A 19,536-nucleotide genomic window follows, 5' to 3' on the forward strand; every position below is an offset into this window, starting at 1 on the left:
CACACACACACACACACACACACACACACTCAAACACCAGAACATCTTTTCCCACAAGTACAGAGAGACTTGTGCCCACCTATGGACACCCTCACCCTTTGGTTCCAACCTCAGCCCTGATCACCCACCTCAGCACCACGGTGAGGACTGGGAGCTGGGCTACCCCTTTTATTTCCACCGTCAAGGTCAGCGGAGGAGAGCTATGTCAGCAATCTCCACGTGTCACAGCCCCCCCAGCCTGGCCACAGGACACAAAAGGCAAATTCCCTTTTATCTCCACCAGCACGGCCCCTGGGCTATTTTTACCTCCCATTGTCATGGGATCACAAAGGCGGAGAGAGACACTCTTACTAAGAGACAGGGAGGCTGGGATTCAGAGACTGACAGGGCAGGGACAAAGCTAAGAGAGATCTGGGAAGATTGAGGAGCCCAGAGAGAGAAAAACTGAGTCACAAGAAGTCTGATCTACCCAGAAAAAGACTCACACCCTCAGAAACAAAGAGCAAGGAGACTGAGAGAGAGGAAATAACAGAATGCCTTCTGGGACTATTGGGCACAACCCTCTTTATACATCCAGGGAAACTGAGGCCCAGAGAAAAGAAAGCACTGGCAAATCTCACAGATAAGTAGTGGCAAAGATCAGATCAAAAAGAGAAGCAGAGAGAGTGAGACATCCCTCTCCAGAACCTGCATGCTGTCTCTTTCCTCCTACCTCTATCCCCATCTCCTTGGGGTCTCTTGGGGATACTGTACATGAAGAAAACTACACCTGTGACCATAGGCATAAAGGAATGATTTGGCTGAAAAGAAAGGAAATGAGGAAATTTAGGACAATTAGAAGATATTCAAGATTCAAAGGAAACCAACTTCCCACTCTTTGCCCCCTCATGCACTCCACTCTCAACTGGGTATGCTGGCACTCAGCCTGCCTGATATGGGCTTCAGAATACATCAGGCACTAAGGCTGTCCTGTCCATCACCCCATTCAGGTCCTGGTGATACCACAGAATTTTAGAGTCAGAGAATCAAAGGATCCTAGAATCTGAGACAGTGGACATGTAGAACTACACAGGTCCAAAGCCAGGATTCCAGCCAGATGTCAGGCTGAGCCCACATAGAGAAATCCTGTGTACCATCTGGCTACCAATTCCAAAAACACAGATACACCTGTATTCTATAAAATATATAGAAATAAACTCAAAGACCCATTTTCAACCATATATAGTTCAAAAACAGGTAAGCTGATATAAGTAGAAGAGTGGTCCCTTGAGGGAGGGTAATGAATGGATGAGGCACAAGAGAAGCCTCTGAAATGCAAGAAACACTATATACTGAGCAGAACAGCAGTCACACAGGTGTGTTTACTCTGTAAAACTAATTGAGCTATATACATTCAAGATGTACCTACCCCACTGCATGTACGTTACACAAAAACTTTGTTAAAAATGCATGGCTAGGGCACCTGGGTGGCTCAGTTAGTTAAGCTTCCGACTTTGGCTCAGGTCATGATCTCACAGTTTGTGAGTTCAAGCCCTACATCAGGCTCTTTGCTGACAGCTCAGAGCCTGAAGCCTGCTTCAGATTCTGTGTCTCATTCTTTCTCTGCCCCTCTCCCACTTGTGCTCTGTCTCTCTCTCTCAAAAATAAATAAATGTAAAAAAAATTTTTTTTAATTAAAAAAAATGCATGGCCAGGGTGCCTGGGTAGTTCAGTCCATTAAGCATCCGACTTCAGCTCAGGTCATGATCTTGCAGTTCGTGAGTTTGAGCCCTGCGTTGGGCTCTGTGCTGACAGCTTGGAGCCTAGAGCCTACTTCAGATTCAGGGTTTCCCTCTCTCTCTGCCCTTTCCCTGCTCCCACTCTGTCTCTCTCTCTCTCAAAAATAAATAAATATTAAAAATGAATTTTTTAATGCATGGCCAAATTTGGCAATATCTATTAAAATTACAAATGCCCAGACCTTTTTAGGAATTAATCCTATAGATACTTCTCCAAGTTATGAAATGATACAGCTCTCTTTTCAGTGATATTTAGATTGTTCCCAGTCTTTTTGCCATTATAATCAGGGACACAGTGAATACTGTCATACAGTCTGAATTTCTGCAAAATAAACACACCCTATTCAAGAAACAAATTACCAGCAACCCCCCCCCCACCCTTTCAGTCACCACTCCCTCACCTACCATCCCTACTTCTAATGTCACAGATTAGTTTTCAAAATTTCTATGAATGGAATCCTACATATGTATCCCTTTCTTCTTTCTCTGCACATTATATCTGTGAGGACATCCTTCCATTTTGATTCTCTTCATAGAATTTAGGTTGTTTCTGGCCTGCCTCCCCAACAACTAAAGGGCAAGAGCTTGGTCTATATTACCAGCACCTTACAGAATGCCTGCACACAACAGAAAGCCAATAAGTGTGTGTTGAGTAACAGTATGAACCCAACTTGATAGTTTAAGATTATAGGGTTTTGTTGGGTGCCTGGGTGGCTCAGGCCTTAAGTATCTGACTTTAGCTCAGGTCATGATCTTATGTTTCATGAGTTCAAGTCCTACATCGGGTGAGCATGATCCCCACTTCAGGTAAAACACGAGCACCACTTTGGGTGAACCCCATTTCTCTCCCCCCACTGTCTCTTTCTCCCTCTGCCCCTCCTGGCATTCTCTCTCTCTCACTTGTGCCCTCTCTCTCTGGAAAAAAAAAGAGTTTTAGGGGTTTTTGGGGCACCTGGATGGCTGAGTCGGCTAAGCATCTGACTTCCTTTCTGCTCAGGTCATGATCTCACAGTTGATGGGTTCAAGGCCCGCAATCAGGCTCTGTGCTGACAGCTCTCCCCTCTCTCTGACCCTCCCCTGCTCACTGTCTTTCTCTCTCTCAAAAGTAAATAAAGAAAAGGATTATAGGGATTTACTTTCCTCATTTAGAGAAAGCCCAGAGGGTGGGAAAAACTCTGCTCGCTGTTCAAAGATGCTCAGAAAGCAGGGCCTTGTTTCCTAGGGCCTGAACAATAGAATTAGCCTGGAGAATCAGAACCTCTAAACTTTTTTTTTTTTTTTAATATTTTTATTTATTTCTAGGAGAGAGAGAGACAGCATGAGCAGGGGAGGGTCAGAGAGAGAGGGAGACATAGACTCCGAAACAGGCTCCAGGCTCTGAGCTGGCAGTCAGCACAGAGCCTAACGTGGGGCTCGAACCCACGAACCGCGAGATCATGACCTAAGTGAAAGTTGGATGCTTAACCGACTAAGCCACCCAGGCGCCCCAGGAGAATCAGAACCTCTAATGAGTCTAGCCTATACCAAATATAATGTGGGTCTGAATTCTAGTGTATAAACCTGGGGCTGAGAAGCCAACCAAAAGAAATGGGTCTAGAACTATAAGTTCACTGCTACTATGCAGGGCACACTTTCCTGGTGAGATGAACTCACAGACAAAATTGATGAAGCAACGGGAAAACCCAAGAGGCACCTATGAGAGGCTCCAAATGCCACAATCTGCATGGAGTTAAGGCACCAACCTTAAATATATGAAGGGCTATCCTGGAGCAAATGAAGCCTGTATGACTTGTGTGTCCTCAAGAGCAGGCCAGTGGGGTGGTTACAAGGAAGCAGAGTTTGGAGGCACACACAGAAAAGGGCTTTTTCATACTCAGAGCCTGTCAGCCATGGAAGAGGCTTCATAGAAGAAAATGAGCCTGACAACAGCAAGGAGGAATAAAGCAGAGGTTGCACAGGGCTTGAAGCTTTGGACTGGGCAACTTCTGAGATCTATTCCAACTTTATAACTCTAGGATTCTAGGATTTTAGAACCTCCAGAAGCTTTGTTTCTTCACCACTGCCCTCTCATCCCAACCAACCCACCGAGTAGCCAGTGTAGACAGTCCAAAGCCTTTCTTCCTTCCTCCTTTTCCCAACATTATGAGTGCAGAGACAAGACTATATGTACCTCGGTTTAGAATCCTGGAGTGTTAGAACCAGGGTCACTAGAACCCTGAAGTCCTACAATCCAGGGGCAAAAGACTTGAAGCAAATATGACAAACTGTGTACAAGGGTTTGTTAATTGTCCTCTGTACTTTCCTGTACCTTTTCTATTTCCCCCTGTCTGTCCGCCTTTCCCCCCACTCCAGTTAAAGACAGCAGGGCATTAGAAATCAGGAGCATCAGGGCTGGAAGGGAAATCATCTCATCCAGACCCTCCGCTTAGCTGAGGACACAGAGGCCCTGATGGGGACAGAGGGAGCCTGGGCCAGACTCCGGGATTCCACTCCCAAGTTCAGCTCTCTACTCCAGCACACAGAAACCAGCAAAGAAGGCGGCGGCTACAGCGAGGACCGGCATGAGGGCAGCTGGGTCACCTGCAGCCTGGCCTTCAGTGTGTCCGCCCTCCTGGGCTGCAGTGACTCTCCCCAAAAATCGCTCTAAGAACCATAATCTTTAAGGGACTAAATTAAGATGCTCCAAGTGCTAGGAAGGACCGTCAGGGAGGGCTTAGCCTCAGGCATTCCAGTCTCAGTCCTCCCAGGCCCCTAGACCCAGGAGGCCCTGGACAGGCCTTTTGCTGCCCTCTAAGACAGAGATGCTATAAATCCCCTATTTACACCCCCCGCCCAGCAAAGCCAAGGAACCTTGGGCCTGGCTAGGAACAAAGTTGGGGAGGGGGAGCAGGATCCAGGGTAGAGAGTAAAGTGGTGAAAGAGAGAGGCAGTCTTAGGATACAGGGGAGGGTCTACGTGTCCCCAGTTTCTCACTACCAAAGGCCTCAGATAAGTAGTTTTGTGGGGCCCTGGAGCTCACAGCTTAGCAGCAGCCAGAACTGGAGGTGGCTGCTGAGCTGGGGCTATTGGGGGAGATTCCCGTGAGAAATGAGCTGATGGGGCAAAAGGGACATAGTACCTCTGGCTTCTCTACTTCTATCCCAAAATGCCCCTGGGGCAGTATGGGAGAAAGCAAGGGCAGATAGGGGGACAGAGAAGATATGATTTGGGAGCCATCCTCAACTGGAAACATATCTGTCACCAAGGCCCCTCAGTCCCTGGAAATCCTTTTTTGATAAAGACATTGAAGGACTCTGTTAAAATGCTACCACACCTGTCAGGAACACATGGATTCAGGTGAACATGCATCTGGCACCTTCTGTTCTATGCTCAGGATGGAAACACAATATTCTTTGTCCAGGGAAAGGAAAGACACCCAAAGGAGGTGTCAGAATGGAGGAACGTGAAGGACAAGAGCAAGTCTGACACCTGGACTGGCAAGGAGAGAGGCATGACAACAAGGTCCCTTCCCTCATAGAACAACAGTCAATAAACAAGCAGATAGGGTTTTAAGGTAGTTCAAGATTGTGGCACAGGATATAAAGGCACTATGGTAAGGTGGTGGAGCGTCATGGGGGTGTACACTACTCAGGTTGGTGGTGGTGGGGCATTCTCTGAAGAGGTGACATTCAAGTTGAGACCTGAAGGATGAGAAGGAGCCACAAAAGAGCCAGAAGAAGAATATTCTGAGCAAAAGGAATAGTAAATACAAAAGCTATGAGGCAGAAAATAGCATGGTGAGTTTGATGCCCTGTCACAATGCTAGTGCCACTGGACCGGGAGCAGGAAGAGAGGTTTATTTTATTTTTAATGTTTAACCATTTTGAGACACACACACACACACACAGAGTGAGGGGGGAGAGGGGCAGAAAGAGAGGGAGACACAGAATCCCAAGCAGGCTCCATGCTGTCAGTGCAGAGCCCAATCTGGGGCTTGAACTCACAAGCACTGAGATCATGACCTAAGCCAAAACCACGAGGTGGATACTCAACCAACTGAGCTGCCCAGGCACCCCCAGGAGGAAAGTTTTTTAAGGTAGGGTTACATAGGTAGGCACAAGCTGGGTCACTGAGTCTTGTAGGATTTGAAAGAGACTCTGGACTTTATTACAAGTACAAGGGGAAGCTGTTGGGGCAGGAGAGTAAGTGGGCTGAGGTTTAATGATGACTACTCCGGCTGCCATACAGAGAACAGACTGGAAAGCTGCAGACAGAACAGCAAGGAGGCAGTGGCTGCCCAGGTGAGAGGAGGGCACCAAAGGCAGAGGAGAGGGGACGCAGAACAGGAGCCAAACTCCAAGGCCGGAGCAGCCACACAGGTGGAGGCTAGGCAACGGCTGGGGGGTGGGGGGGGGGCACACAGGGAGGGGAGGCCGGATGGAGCAGCTGGGACTAGACTGTGAATGGCCTCAGAAGCCAGATTAGGGTTTAGCGTTCTCCTGCAGGAGTTGGGGAGCCATCAAAGGCATTTGTATTTTATGTTCCTCATCAAAGAGCTCTGAGCAAGGACATTTGACAGCGTGGTCAGATTTATGTGTTCACAAGATCCTGGTGGCAGCTGGTGTGGAGGATGGACTGAAGGGGCGAGACCGGTGGCAGGAAGACTTACTTAGGAGGTGGCTGCCATAACGGTCCAAATGCAAAGTGGTGAGGCTCTAGAGGGGGGCACTCCCCTTGGCACCCTGGTGGTGGGGGGCCCCTGCCTGTCCAAGGCTTGTCCCCCTCCTGGGGCCCTGGGCAGCTGCAGAGAGCCTGAGTGGGCCTCGGCTCTGATGCTTGAGCAGAAAATAGGATGAGGGCTGCCAAAAGGCATCAGGGGCATCAGGGGTGTTTATCCGGAGGAGAGATGCCTCAGTGTGGATTTATGGCTAAAAGGTTACTTGGGGGGGGAGGTGGTGGGGGACCAGCTGTCCCCCATCCTCACAAAGGACAAAGGAGGGGACTGGCTTCAGCTGCACCAAGAGGGAGGTTAGACACGGGGGGCGGGGGGGCGGGGGGAGAGGGCACATCCTGAGGGGCATCAGAGGCTAAAAGGACCTTTAGTAATCATGCAAACCAACTCTCTCATTGAACAGCTAGGGAAACTGAGACACAAAAGAGGCAGATTCTTGTCCAAGGTCACATAGTGAATTAGAGTTAGGACTAGACCCAGAAGCACAAACTCTCCCTTTCAGGCCTCCTGGATCACTCCCAAGAATACCTCAGACTGCCCTAGAAGAATCCGGGGTATGGCTGCCCCAGAGAGAAATGTGCATGTGTTGCCCTCCTGGAGATAAAGAGATGGACAGAAAGACCTCAATGCTGGACTGAAGTGGTCTAGGCCCCAGAACAGGCTCTAGTCTGGGGCTCTGTTTTGCTGTATCCTGGAGTTAGATCTTTGCCTTAGGCCCTCACTGTCTAGATAGCTCTCTGTCTCTGCCCACACTCCCAGCCAGTCTCTGTGTTTTTAGCATAAGGTGAGAGTCTCCTATATCTCTCAAGGGTCTTGGTCCTTCTTTGTTACCCCGTCTTTCTCTGCCCTCTGCGACTCTGTATTTCTTTGTCTTGGCCTCTGACTCAGTCTCTCTAGAGCTGAGCCGGACAGGGCCAACCTCCCACCCCCAGTGGGCCCTCACTGGTAGAGTGCCCCCATGTAGACAATGTTCGGGCCCAGTGCCCAGGCTGGAACAGGTGACAGCAGCTGTGGATCTATCTATAGCTCCCTTGCCCTTCAATTGTTCCCAACTTCAAACAATGGCTGGGCCCTGGATTATAGACACCCCCCACCAGCCTTGCTGAAATGGATCCTAGGGGGCAGGGGATGAGAATCACAAGGGCCACATCGTGATCTCTTATAAGTACCTACCTCTGTGTGGTCCTCCATGTTCTACCTATAGCTCTGGGCTAGAAGGCCTTTCAGCTCCTAGGCTGTGTGACTAAAGGACCAGTGGGTAAGGGAGAAAATTGTGTGCAAACAGCAGACCTGTACTTGGACCTGTGGGTGTGTGTGACATGTGTGTTTCCCTCTTCCTGCTTTGGTTGACAGATAACACATAAGCACTGGGGTGCCAGTTCCATGAGGCTAGAGACCTAACTAGCCTGAACCTGGTCATAGTGAGTGTTCAATGTACATTTCTCATTTTTTTAAATACTTTTTTGAGAGAAAGAGAGAACACAGGTGGGCATGTGAAAGCAGGGGAGGGGGAGAGGGAGAAAGAGAAATTTTTTTTTTAATGTTTTTTTATTTATTTCTGAGAAAGAGAGAGAGAGAGAGGGAGAGAGAGGGAGAGAGAGGGAGAGAGACAGGGACAGTGTGAGCAAGGGAGGGTCAGAGAGAGGGAGACACGGAATCGGAAACAGGCTCCAGGCTCTGAGGTGAGGTGGCTGTCAGCACAGAGCCTGACGCGGGGCTTGAACCCACGAACAGTGAGATCATGACCTGAGCCAAAGTCGGCCGCTCACCCGACCGAGCCACCCAGGCACCCCGGGAGAAAGAGAATCCTAAACAGGCTCCATGTCCAATGCAGAGCCAGATCTCATAACTGTAAGATCATGACCTGAACTGAAATCAAGTTGGATACTTCACTGACTGAGCCACCAGGTGCCTCTCAATGTACATTTCTTACCTTGGCCTTTAGAGTGAGGGGGTGCTATGTAGTGACAGGGCTCAAGTGTGAGAGGCAGTATAGGGTAGCAATGAAGAACATCTTATTTAAAGTCAGACTGCCTGGGATTGAATCCTGGCTCTGCCAATTACCAGCTCTGAAATCTTGGGAAATTATTCAACCTCTTAACAATGGAAATTTGTAAAGAAGACCTACCACACAGGATTCTGATGAACATGATATGAGTTATAACATCTGAAGTGCTTAGTTAGAATACTGAATGCCACAGAGTAAAGACTCAGTAAATTACTGTTCTTTCCAACATGTATCACTAAGTGAAAAAAGTGAGGAGCAGAAGAATGGATGGGATGTGCTATCACTCACATAAAAATGGGGGAGAGAAGAGTCATGTATTTATGTGCCTCCCTATGGAGGGACCACCTTTGCTGGTAAGAGCAGTTGCCTCTGGGAGAGGGGAATAGGTGGCCGAGGGCTAGGGAAGGGAGGAAGACTGATATTTTTCCTTGGTTACCCTTTTATACTTTTGAATTCTGGGTATATATTACCTAGTTCTGAAGGGCTTGCTAAATGAGTAAGGTTCACTTCCAACATGATCCTTGCAAAAGCAAGCTCCTATTCTATGCCAGTGGGAGGGCCCGGGTGAGGGCCAGTCCTCAGGGTGCAGGCTTATTGACCTCAGCCCTGGGCTGAGTCTGTGGGTCACCCTCTTTCTTCCAGTCCAATAGCAGGCAAGACGCATCCATGCAAAACCATCCCAGAGCAAATGGTAAGCCAGAAGGGAGGCTTTCCAGTTTCTAGGCCAAGCAGCAGCAGAGGTGGAAGGGGCAGTGGAAACAGGCTCCTGCCCTCTTCCCTGGCCCCAGCACCAAACTCTTCAGCCCAAGCTATTCTTAGAGGCTAGATAATGCCAGCAGTTGCTGCTGCTCATATTAGTTTCCAGAATCACTAGCACTGAGCGGCCCAGTGCTACCTACACCTCCTGGTGTGCTAGCCTCCCTGCCAGGTGTGGGCATCCTGCTGTTCTATCCTCTGTACTGCAGAGGCCACACATATTCTGGCCACCACAGGTAGGTGAGGGGACTGGGTAGCAGTCTCCTCCAAGACTCCCCTTGCCACACAGCTGAGTGGAACAGAAAGGGCCAGAGTATGGGGTATCACTGTGCAGATAGATATTCTGGCCCGACCACAGGTTCAAAACTATGCTTAAAATATGAATGGGACACAGGCTAGACAGGAGAACTGGGGTGAGAGGAGGACAGAAATAATAGCAGGGAGGGGGCCTGTGTACGGAGGAGGGGAAAAAGTCAAAAATAGGTCTGGGGAAGAGACGGCAGAAGAGGGCCTGACGGCACTGGATCTAGAGCAGACTGGCCAGGTCTGTATTCTACTTGCTATGTGACCTTGAGCAGGTCTCTTTTCCTCTTGGAGCTTCGATTTTCATCGTAAAATGGCCATTTCATTTGGGTGTAAAGCAGAGTCAATGATATAATGTATATAAAGAGCTTAGCCTGAGATTGTCATTCATAAGCACATATAAATGTCTGGTGATTTTATCATTAGCTCCATAAGGGCAGCGATGTTTCTTTTTTTCAACTTTGCACCTGCAGGCACTAGACTGACACCCATTAGGAACACCTCTTTAAGTCCTTGCTCTGCTGTTTACAAGCTAAGTGACCCGGAGCAACTTACTTAACCTCTCTGAGCCTTGGGTTCCTTCTCTGCAAAATGTTGCTGAGAGAAATAAAGAAACCAAAGTGCTTAGCCCAGAGTAAGAGGTCAGCAATGTGAACACATGATCCCTGTGAGTACATGTATGTTGGGGTAATTTGGAGGAGGAGCCTTGGGTCTACCATTCTGGGGACAGAATTTGAAGCAGTGTTCAGGGCAGAGAGATCTGGAAGAGATATCCTAGAGGGCCTACCAGATGGGAACAAAGTCCCAGGATCTTGTAAGACCATAGCCACACTACCCCCCAAATCCTGTGCCACAGCCCAGGCCCTCCCTAGGATCTCAGGATCAGAAAAAGCTGATCTCAGCCAGGGTCAACTTCCCATTTAGTTGAGTATAACAAACACTCTTGATGCCCCCCAGATTTGGACTGGCTCTAGTCTTGCTCCCAAGGTCCAGGAGTCTGTCTAGTAGAGGAAACAGTCATGGAGGAGGCATAGACAGTTCATAACAATTGACACAGGACATCCCAGGGGAGGCGCACGTAGCCCAACCTGGTGGAGTGGAGAATGAGGGAGGAACATCTGTCTTTCTCAGAAGACCAATTAGAGGTAGAGTGGGAGGGGTGGGGGGTGGGCTGTGGCTCTGCCCTTGCCCTTATGATGGTGGTCAATCAGCTCAGAAGGTGAAGGACAGACAGAGGCTCAATGAATTAAGCTTGGAAACCAACCCGATGGGTCTACCCTGGGTCTCTTCAGGTGTTTAGGGTTACCCTGGACTCCTCCACATCTCAGAGAATACTGTCCACTTCTCTGTGGAGCTGGACTTTGCTAATTTAAGGGCAAGAGGCCTCCTTGCACATAGCTCTCAGGATGTTTTTTAAGCTTATTTATTTCGAGAGGGGGCATACGCACATGCAAGTGGGGGATAGGCAGAGAGAGAAGCTCAAGTAGTTACACAGGTGTGTTCACTCTGTAAAACTAATTAAGCTATACATTCAAGATGTACTCGCTTCACTGCATATATGTTACACAAAAACTTTGTTTAAAATGCATGGCTAGGGCACCTGGGTGGCTCAGTTGGTTAAGTTTCCAACTTCGGCTCAGGTCATGATCTCATGGTTTGTGAGTTCAAGCCCCACATCAGGCTCTGTGCTGACAGCCCAGAGCCTGGAGCCTGCTTCAGATTCTGTGTCTCATTTTCTCTCCCATGGGGGAGAAGAAGGGGAAAAATAGTTGGGGAGAGGGAGGGAGGCAAACCATGGGAGACTCTTGAATGCTAAGAACAAACTGAGGGCTGATGGGGGTGGGAGAGAGGGGAAGGGGGGAGATGGGTATGGAGGAGGGCACTTGGGGGATGAGCACTGGGTGTTATATGGAAACCAACTTGACAATAAACTATAAAAAAAAAAAAATCAGATGCTTAACCAACTGAGCCACCTAGGCACCCCAGCCTTCAGGATTTTTTATATAGGTTGAAAATGCTGTTGTTACAAATATCTCTATTGTCCTGCCAATGCTTTGAGCCTTAAATTTCATTTTTAATTGAAATTTCTTTTAGGGAATTACATATTCACAATTATAAGAAATAATCCAGGTGGGGCACCTGGGTGGCTCAGTCGGTTAACTGTCCAACTTCGGCTCAGGTCATGATCTTGCGGCTCATGAGTTTGAGCCCTGCATCGGGCTCTATGCTGATAGCTCAGAGCCTGGAGCTGTTTCAGATTCTGTGTCTCCCTCTCTCTCTCTGCCCCTCCCCTGCTCATGCTCTCCCTCTCTCTCAAAAATAAATAAAATCTTTAAAAAAAAAAAAAAGAAAGAAAGAAAGAATACAGAGAGATTACCTGTTTTGACATTGATACTATCCTCCAAGTTCATTCAAGTTTTCCCAGTTTTACATATAGGTGTATGTGTATTTAGTTCTATACAATTTTATCACCTGTGTATGTTCACGGATCCACCACCACAGTCAATATTCTAAAGAGTTCAAACAACAAAACACCTTCCTCCTTCCCATTCAAAATTAACCTCCAATCTGTTCTCCATTTCTAAAATTGTCAATTCAGGGGTGCCTGGGTGGCTCAGTTGGTTAAGCATCTGACTATGGCCTAGGTCATGATCTCACTGTTCCCAAGTTCAAACTCTATGTTGGGCTCTGTGCTGACAGCTCAGAGCCTGGAGCCTGTTTCAGATTCTGTGTCTCCCTCTCTCTATCCCCTTCCCCCACTCACACTCACTCTCTCTCTCTCTCTCTCTCTCTCTCTCTCTGTGTCAAAAATAAATATTTAAAAATGTTTTTAGATTGTCAATTCAAAAATGTTATATAAATGAAATCATACAGTATGTAACTTTTTAAGATTCACTTTGTTCACTCACCATAATTCCCTGGAGGTTAATCCAAGCTGTTGCCTATATCAGTGATGTGTTCCTCTGTTACTGAGTAGTATTCCGTATTATGGATGTGCCACAGTTGGTTTAGTTTTACCTGTTGAAGGATACGTGAATAGCCCTCAGTCTGAGGTGCTATCTTATCACCTGTGTCCTAGGAGGCCAGGGCCACCCACATCCTCCAAATTCTTGTTCCACCTGTCCAGGGACTTTTTGAGACCTGAGAGTGGCCAGATCCCACTCTGCACCCCAGCAGCCAACTCAGGACTTGGTACAGAAGAGGTGCCCATGAATGCCTGCTAAACGGGCCATGTCTACTGGGCTCGGGGCATCTGCTTCTCAAGAATCATCTTTTCCAGAGGGCCTCTCACTCTGCTCCCTGTTGCCCTTTCCGCACCAGGCCCAGTAGATTTCATGACCCATGCTTCTCACCCACCCAGGCCTAGACAAGCCTTTCCTTTCTTTGCCCTCCTGGGTTTAGCTAAGCCAGCTGAACAATATAGCACGGTGCTTACAAGTTCTGGAGTCAGACTGAGTGAAAACCCTCATTACTCCATCTCTTAGATCCCCTGTTTGTCATCTGTAAAGCAGGAATAATAACAGTACCTACTCCATTGGAATTAAATAAGATAATACTCACAAAAAAAGAAAACACACTATGCCTCACATATAATGTGTTTAATACACGATCATTGCTACTCTTTTTCTTATTATCCTTTTCATCATCTCCTAACTCAGTAGAATAAACAAGAGAAATACATATCACCAATATCAAGACAATGAGAAGGTTCTCCCCGCCCCCCCCCAAAAAAAAACGGTCATTCCTAAGACTACGGGACCCCATCTCATCCTTATAGAATTCCTCTTCGCCTCTCTCTCTCCAGCTCCTTCCCTTTTTGGTGAAATGGGAGGGAAGGAATACAGCCTCTTCCTGGAGAGAGGCTCCCATCACTGGTGTCAAGGAAACAAATGCCTTCTCCCATCTGCAGAGTTTCAGTCTCGCCCAACACTCCCTAGCTCCAGAGTCTCCCTCCAAACAGCCAGCACAGTGTGGGCCCAGATCATCCAGAGCCCTGCCATCATCTAGCCACAAGCAGGGTCACAAGGGTCATCTCCTCAAAGAGCTGCCTCCGTTCTGCTTTTGTGCGCACCTGCCTATCCAACCATGCAAATACTTACTGAAAAAGAAGCTTTGCTATTAATCTGGGAGACTCCAATGAAGTATCATTTCACACCCACTAGACTGGTAAAAACAAAAAAGCCTGACAATACTGAGACTTACTGAAGATGCAATTCTAGTCCAACAAGGGCAATTCTAATACATTGCTTCCAAGAGTGCAAATTTATAAAACCCCTTAAAAGAGATATTTGGTATTATCTAGGAAATCTGAATATGCTCATGACCTCCAACACAATGCACAAAGAGGCACATTTTAGATGGTTTATCATTTGTAACAGTAAAATACCAGAGACAACTCGATAGACCATTCACAGGAGGAAAGGTAAATAAAGTGTGGTTTTTATGCAGTGAACCTATACAGCAGTGAAAACAAATGAACTAGTTACCCTGATCAAATGGATGACTCTCCCAACATAAGGCTGAGGTGACAGCAAGCTGCACAAGAACATAAACAATGTTATCATTTAAAGTCCAAAACCCAGAAAAAATAGTATCAGTTAATGTTTAGAAACACACACATAGCAAAAGGATTAAAAATGCACAGGACCTATGAAATGAATATATACAAAATGAACTAAAAATGAATCAAACATCTACATGTAAGAGTGAAAACTATAAAACTCTAAGAAGACATAGGTATAAATCTTCATCATTTTGGATTAAGCAATGGTTTCTTAGATATGATACTCAGAGCACAGCACCAAAGGAAAAACAGATACACTGGACTTCCTCAAAATGAAAAACATTTGTGCTTCAAAGGACGCTGTCAAGGGGCACCTGGGTGGCTGAGTCTGACTTCTGATTTCAGCTCAGGTCATGATCCGACGGTTGTGGAATTGAGCCTGGCATTGGGATCCATGTTGAGGTGGAACCTTCTTGGGATTCTCTCTCTCCCTCTGCCCCTCTCCCCTGCTTGTGCACTCTCTCTCAAATTAAAAAAAAAAGGGGGGGGGGACACTATCAACAAATCAAACAGACAATCCAGAGGATTTGAGAAACTACTTGCAAATCATGTATCTGATGAGGGTCTAATATCCAGAATATATGAAGAATTCTTATAACTCAACAATAAAAAGACAAATAACCGAATTTAAAAATGGACCCTCTTTTATTAAGTGAAAGAGTAACTGAATAAAAAAAAAAAAAAAAACAGTCTAGGAAGGGCACTTGCTTAGCTCAGTTGGTTAAGCATCCTGATTTTGGCTCAGGTCATGATCTTGCAGTTTGTGGATTCTAGCCCCACATTAGGCTCTATGCTTTCAGTGCAGAGTCTGCTTGGAATTCTCTTTCTCTCTCTCTCTGCCCCTTCTCTGTTCATGCTCCTTTTCTCTCTCTCTCTCTCAAAATAAATAAATAAACTTAAAAAAATAGTAACTTAGGAGTAGAATGGTGGGTGCCTAGGGCTGCTTGGGAGAGGGAAATGGGGAATTATTGCTTAATGGGTACAAAGTTCCAGTTGGGGAAGCTGAAAAAGTTGCAGAGGCAGATGGTGGTGATACCTGCACAACAATGTGAATGTACTTAATGCCACTGAATTGTATACTTAAATTGTATACATAAATTTTATGTATATTTAGCTATAATAAATTTAACTTAAAAAATTAGGCAAAAGATGTGACTAGGCAAAGAAGATAAACAGCCAATAAGCACATGAAAACATGCTCAATATCGTCAGTCATTAGGGAAGTGCAAGTTGAAACCACACACCTCACACCCACTGGGATGGTCAGAATCAAACAGCCAGACAGGAATAAGTGGTAAAGACGTAAAAATTGGAACTTTCAGACATTGCCGGTGGGAATGTAAAATATAACAGCCACTCTGGAAAACAGTCTGGCAGTTCCTCAAAACTGAGAGGGGAGCCTCGCTGGCTCAGTCGGAAAAGCTTGTGGCTCTCGGGGTTGTGAGTTGGGAGTCCCACATGGGGTATAGAGATTAAATTAAAAAAAAAAAGTCAACATAGAACTACCCTGTGAGCCAGCAAGTCCATGGTCCATGCCTAGGTCTATCCCCAAGAGAATTAAATGCAGCCACACAAAAACCTGTACATGAATGTTCACAGCAGCTTTATTCACAATAGCAAAAAGTAGAGACAACCCAATCGTCTACCAACCGGCAGAGGCGCACAATGTGGGGTGTCCACACAACGGAATACTGGTACACAATACAACATGGATGGGCCTTAAAAGACATAAGTGATGAAGCCAAACACACAAGGGCACCTACAGGAGTCCACTTATATGAAATGTCCAGAATAGGCAAATCCATAGACACAAGAAGCAAATTAATGACTGCCAGGGGCTGGAGAGGAGGAATAGGGGAGTGACTGCTAATGGGCATGGGGTTTCTTTTGGAAAAGTTTTGGACTCAGAGAGTGGTAATAGTCGTGCAATTTTGTGAACATACTAATAACCACTGAATTGTATACTTAAAAAGGTTGGACTTAAAGCATATGAATTATACCTCAATAAAAAAAATTACATAGGAATAATAAACAACAGACTTGAGGGAATCTTTATTCCCATGGGAGTACAGTTGTGGAGGAGTACATGAGGCCTTCAGCTATATTAGCAATTTTTTTTAAAGTTTTTATTTATTTCTGAGAGAGAGAGAGAGAGAGAGACAGACAGACAGACATCGTGAGCAGGGGAGTGTCAGAAAGAAAGGGGGACACAGAATCCCAAACAGGCTCCAGGCTCTGAGCTAGCTGTCAGCACAGAGCCGGACACGGGGCTCAAACCCATGAACCAGGAGAACATGACCTGAGCCTAAGTCAGACGCCCAACCGACTGAGCCACCCAGGCACCCCAGCAGTGTTTTGTTTTGTAAGCTGGGTGGGAATATGGGGGTTTGTTATACTAACCTGTATATCCTTCTTAATGTTTTCATAATAAATAATATTTAGAAGTGTTTACTGAGTGTCGAACTGGACCAGGCATAGGGCTGCTAATGGTGGGTAAAATCAGATCCCAACCTGCCCCAAACTAAGTGGGTAAGGATAAGTAGTAAGTGGAAAAGAAGGGATCTAAGTCAGTCACCTCTCCTTTTTGGGCTTATTGGATTATTTTATTTTAAATGTTTGTTTATTTGAGAGAGAGAGAGAGAGAGAGCGATGGGAAACAGAGGATCCGAAGCAGGCTCTACACTGACAGCAGAGAGCCTGATGCAGAGCTCAAAATCACAAACTGTGAGATCATGACATGAGCTGAAGTTGGACACTCAATGGACTGACACCAGGAGCCCCTAATTTATTTTATTTTTAAAGTAATCTCTACACCCAACGCAGGGCTCGAACTTAAAACCCTGAGATCCCTAGTCACATGCTCCACTCCCTGAGCCAGCTGGCCATCCCTCCTCATGGATGAAATGAGCGCTGGACTAGAAGCTTATTAGTAGAAAGTCTCGGAGAGTCCTGGGGGCTGAGGAGGGTGTCTCCCCTTTATCAGACAACAGTTTCAAGAACTCCTTATGCACGATGAGAGCACAGGCCTAGAGTCGGCCCTGGTGCCATCAATCACCACAAGTGGGCCTAATGGCAAAGCCCAGTTGTGTCTCTATTTCTTCTCGTTAAAACAGGGATGGTAACTTCTCCCTCCCAGGATTATCATGGGGGTGTAAATGAGATAACACATACAACGTGTCCAGGACAGGCCTGGCACACAGTAAATCCTCAACACATGGGAGAGTCCTCACTTTGATTCCACAGGCATTTCCTGAGCAGCACTGCTGGGTCAGATCCATACTAGGGGCTAGAAGACAGAGGAATTCCACTGAATGGCCAAGCAATGGCCCCTAGCCAGGTGGGGAAACAGCCTCATAAACAACAATACCAAGCAGGGTGAGGTCATTGCTAAAAAGAGACAGCAGCCACGCACACAGAGCAGACCATGTACAAGGCAGACCCTGGGACGGGCAGAGATGTCCCAGTGGAGAGGCCCTCAACGGGGGAAAGACACATACCAACTGAAGGGATTGGCCTCCATTCACACTGCAGTGCAGCTCTCCTGGTCTTTTCACCTAATTCAGACTCAAACATTCCCACAAATCCCAAGAGCAGAGACTGCAATAGATTCAAAAGGCAGCGTTGGCAAGCCCATGCACGTGTGAGAACACAGTGGCTAACGGTGGGAGGCTGCATGATCTCTGTCAAGTCAGGGCACATAAAAAGTGAGATAACTGCAAAGCTATTAACCAAATACCTAGCACTTAGTGAACAGATTAATAAAGGTTAATTATAGTTAGGAAAAAAAATAGATTCCATTTTCAAAGTGAGGGCTTTGCCCATAGTCACACAGCTAGTTTTGGAGTCAGGATTTGAACTCAGGTCTGACACATCAAAGGCTCAGTGCCTCATAATCTCCCTCCATTACAGAATCTTCAGTAAGCTCCCTGTAGTCCACTAAATGGAATCTATCTTTGCCATGGAGAAGGGAACTAGTATAAACTTGGGGCCAGAGAGACCTTGGGCAAGTTCCCCAATCCTGGGTTCCTTGATCTGGGACCCCTGGGTGGGCTCACAGAGGTTTGTGAATTCCTCCACGGTGTGCCAAAAGATTGTGTCTAACGGAGATTCTCAAAGGAGTCTATCACCTCAAAAGTAACAAGCCACCGACTTGGCCTCACTTGGCATGTTTTCTTATCTACCCAAAGGAGATACAATACCTACCTTTAAAGGCTGTGAGGGGATTAAATGAAGTAGTTTATGAAAAGTATCCAAAACATCCTAAGCTTTCATCTAATGTTGGTTTCCCTGCCTCCCTCCCTCCACAGCTTATTTCTATCATTTAGCAAGTGTTATTGACCATCTACTATGCAGCAGATAATCATTCCAGGTGCTGGTGGTAAAGTGGTGAACAGGACAGATATTGTCCCTGTTCTTATGGAGCTCACATGATGGAGAGAAACAGACAAAATTAGAAATTTCAGATACTAGTAAGTGCTGTGAAAGAAAATATACAGGATAATGTGATGCAGACTGATAGGGTGAGGGTGGCACCTGAGGAGGAAGCATGTGAATGTTGCCAAGATTTAGGGGCAAAGCCTCAGGGCAGAGGAAGCACAAAGACAAAGCCTCACTTGAAAGACGCATGGCCAAGAGCCCCTCACGCTCCCACACCTTACTCCCTGCCCCACAAACTGGGTCCGCTGAACAAGTCACGTAACTTTTGAGGCTCAGCTGCCACATCTATAAAATGGGAAGAAAGATACCTTACCTGCCATAATGTGAGGGGACTCAACGAGAGGACTGTTAAGGTCTGAGATCTTCCCCAAGTCTCACCAATAGACGCCTGATACACGTCATTTGGCACCCATCTTGGAGGAGGGGAACCTGCAGAGAACTCTGGGTCATGATTTTTTATTTTAATTTCACGCTACACTAGAAATAGTTTCCTTTGTTCCTGGTGAACACCATGGACTTTTCCTACCACCTGGGGCTTTTTATAGTAACTGCTGCTTCAGGCTCTCCCTCAGGTATAAAAACAGACAAAGAAAGGACATAAGGGAAACACTGTTGTGCCCATAACTAGACCACCATCCCTTCCCTCCTCCCAACAAGATTGGAGGACTCAGCTTGTCCTGGAGACAGAGAGTGTACAAGCTTTATTTAAGGAGCTGGAAACATCCTGGCCCCTGGGTTGGGCCACTGATTTATAATTAGTTGTATTTCTCCCTCCTAAATATCTCTTTAGCCTGTCCCCTTCTCTCCATCTCCTCAGCCACTGTGGCACACCTTAACTCCCTCTGAGCATGCTCTCTGGCCTTAGTCTCCCTACTTCCAAACCATCTGCCACACTGTAGCCAGCACCATATACACAAAATAGACCAGGTCTTTCCCCTGTTTAAAATCCTTAGACACCTCCCCATTATTCACTGGACAA

At 46.6% G+C, this 19,536-nt stretch overlaps 1 protein-coding gene across 1 annotated transcript in view; it reads right to left on the reverse strand.

Moving 5' to 3' along the window:
- MYH7B (myosin heavy chain 7B) overlaps window positions 1-18,978 on the reverse strand; it is a 43,117-nt gene extending 24,139 nt beyond the window's left edge. Inside the window, exons 1-3 of the mRNA XM_039248695.1 lie at window positions 18,871-18,978; window positions 14,044-14,092; window positions 12,466-12,574 (exon numbers count right to left, since the gene is read on the reverse strand). The gene's annotated coding sequence lies outside the window, so the exon portion shown is untranslated. The remainder of the gene's footprint in view (window positions 1-12,465; window positions 12,575-14,043; window positions 14,093-18,870) is intronic.
- Between the last annotated feature and the right edge of the window lie 558 nt (window positions 18,979-19,536).

This window comes from Hyaena hyaena, unplaced genomic scaffold (genome assembly GCF_003009895.1).
Source record: "Hyaena hyaena isolate Hyena2069 unplaced genomic scaffold, ASM300989v1 scaffold_315, whole genome shotgun sequence".
Classification (NCBI taxonomy): Eukaryota; Metazoa; Chordata; class Mammalia; order Carnivora; family Hyaenidae; genus Hyaena; species Hyaena hyaena.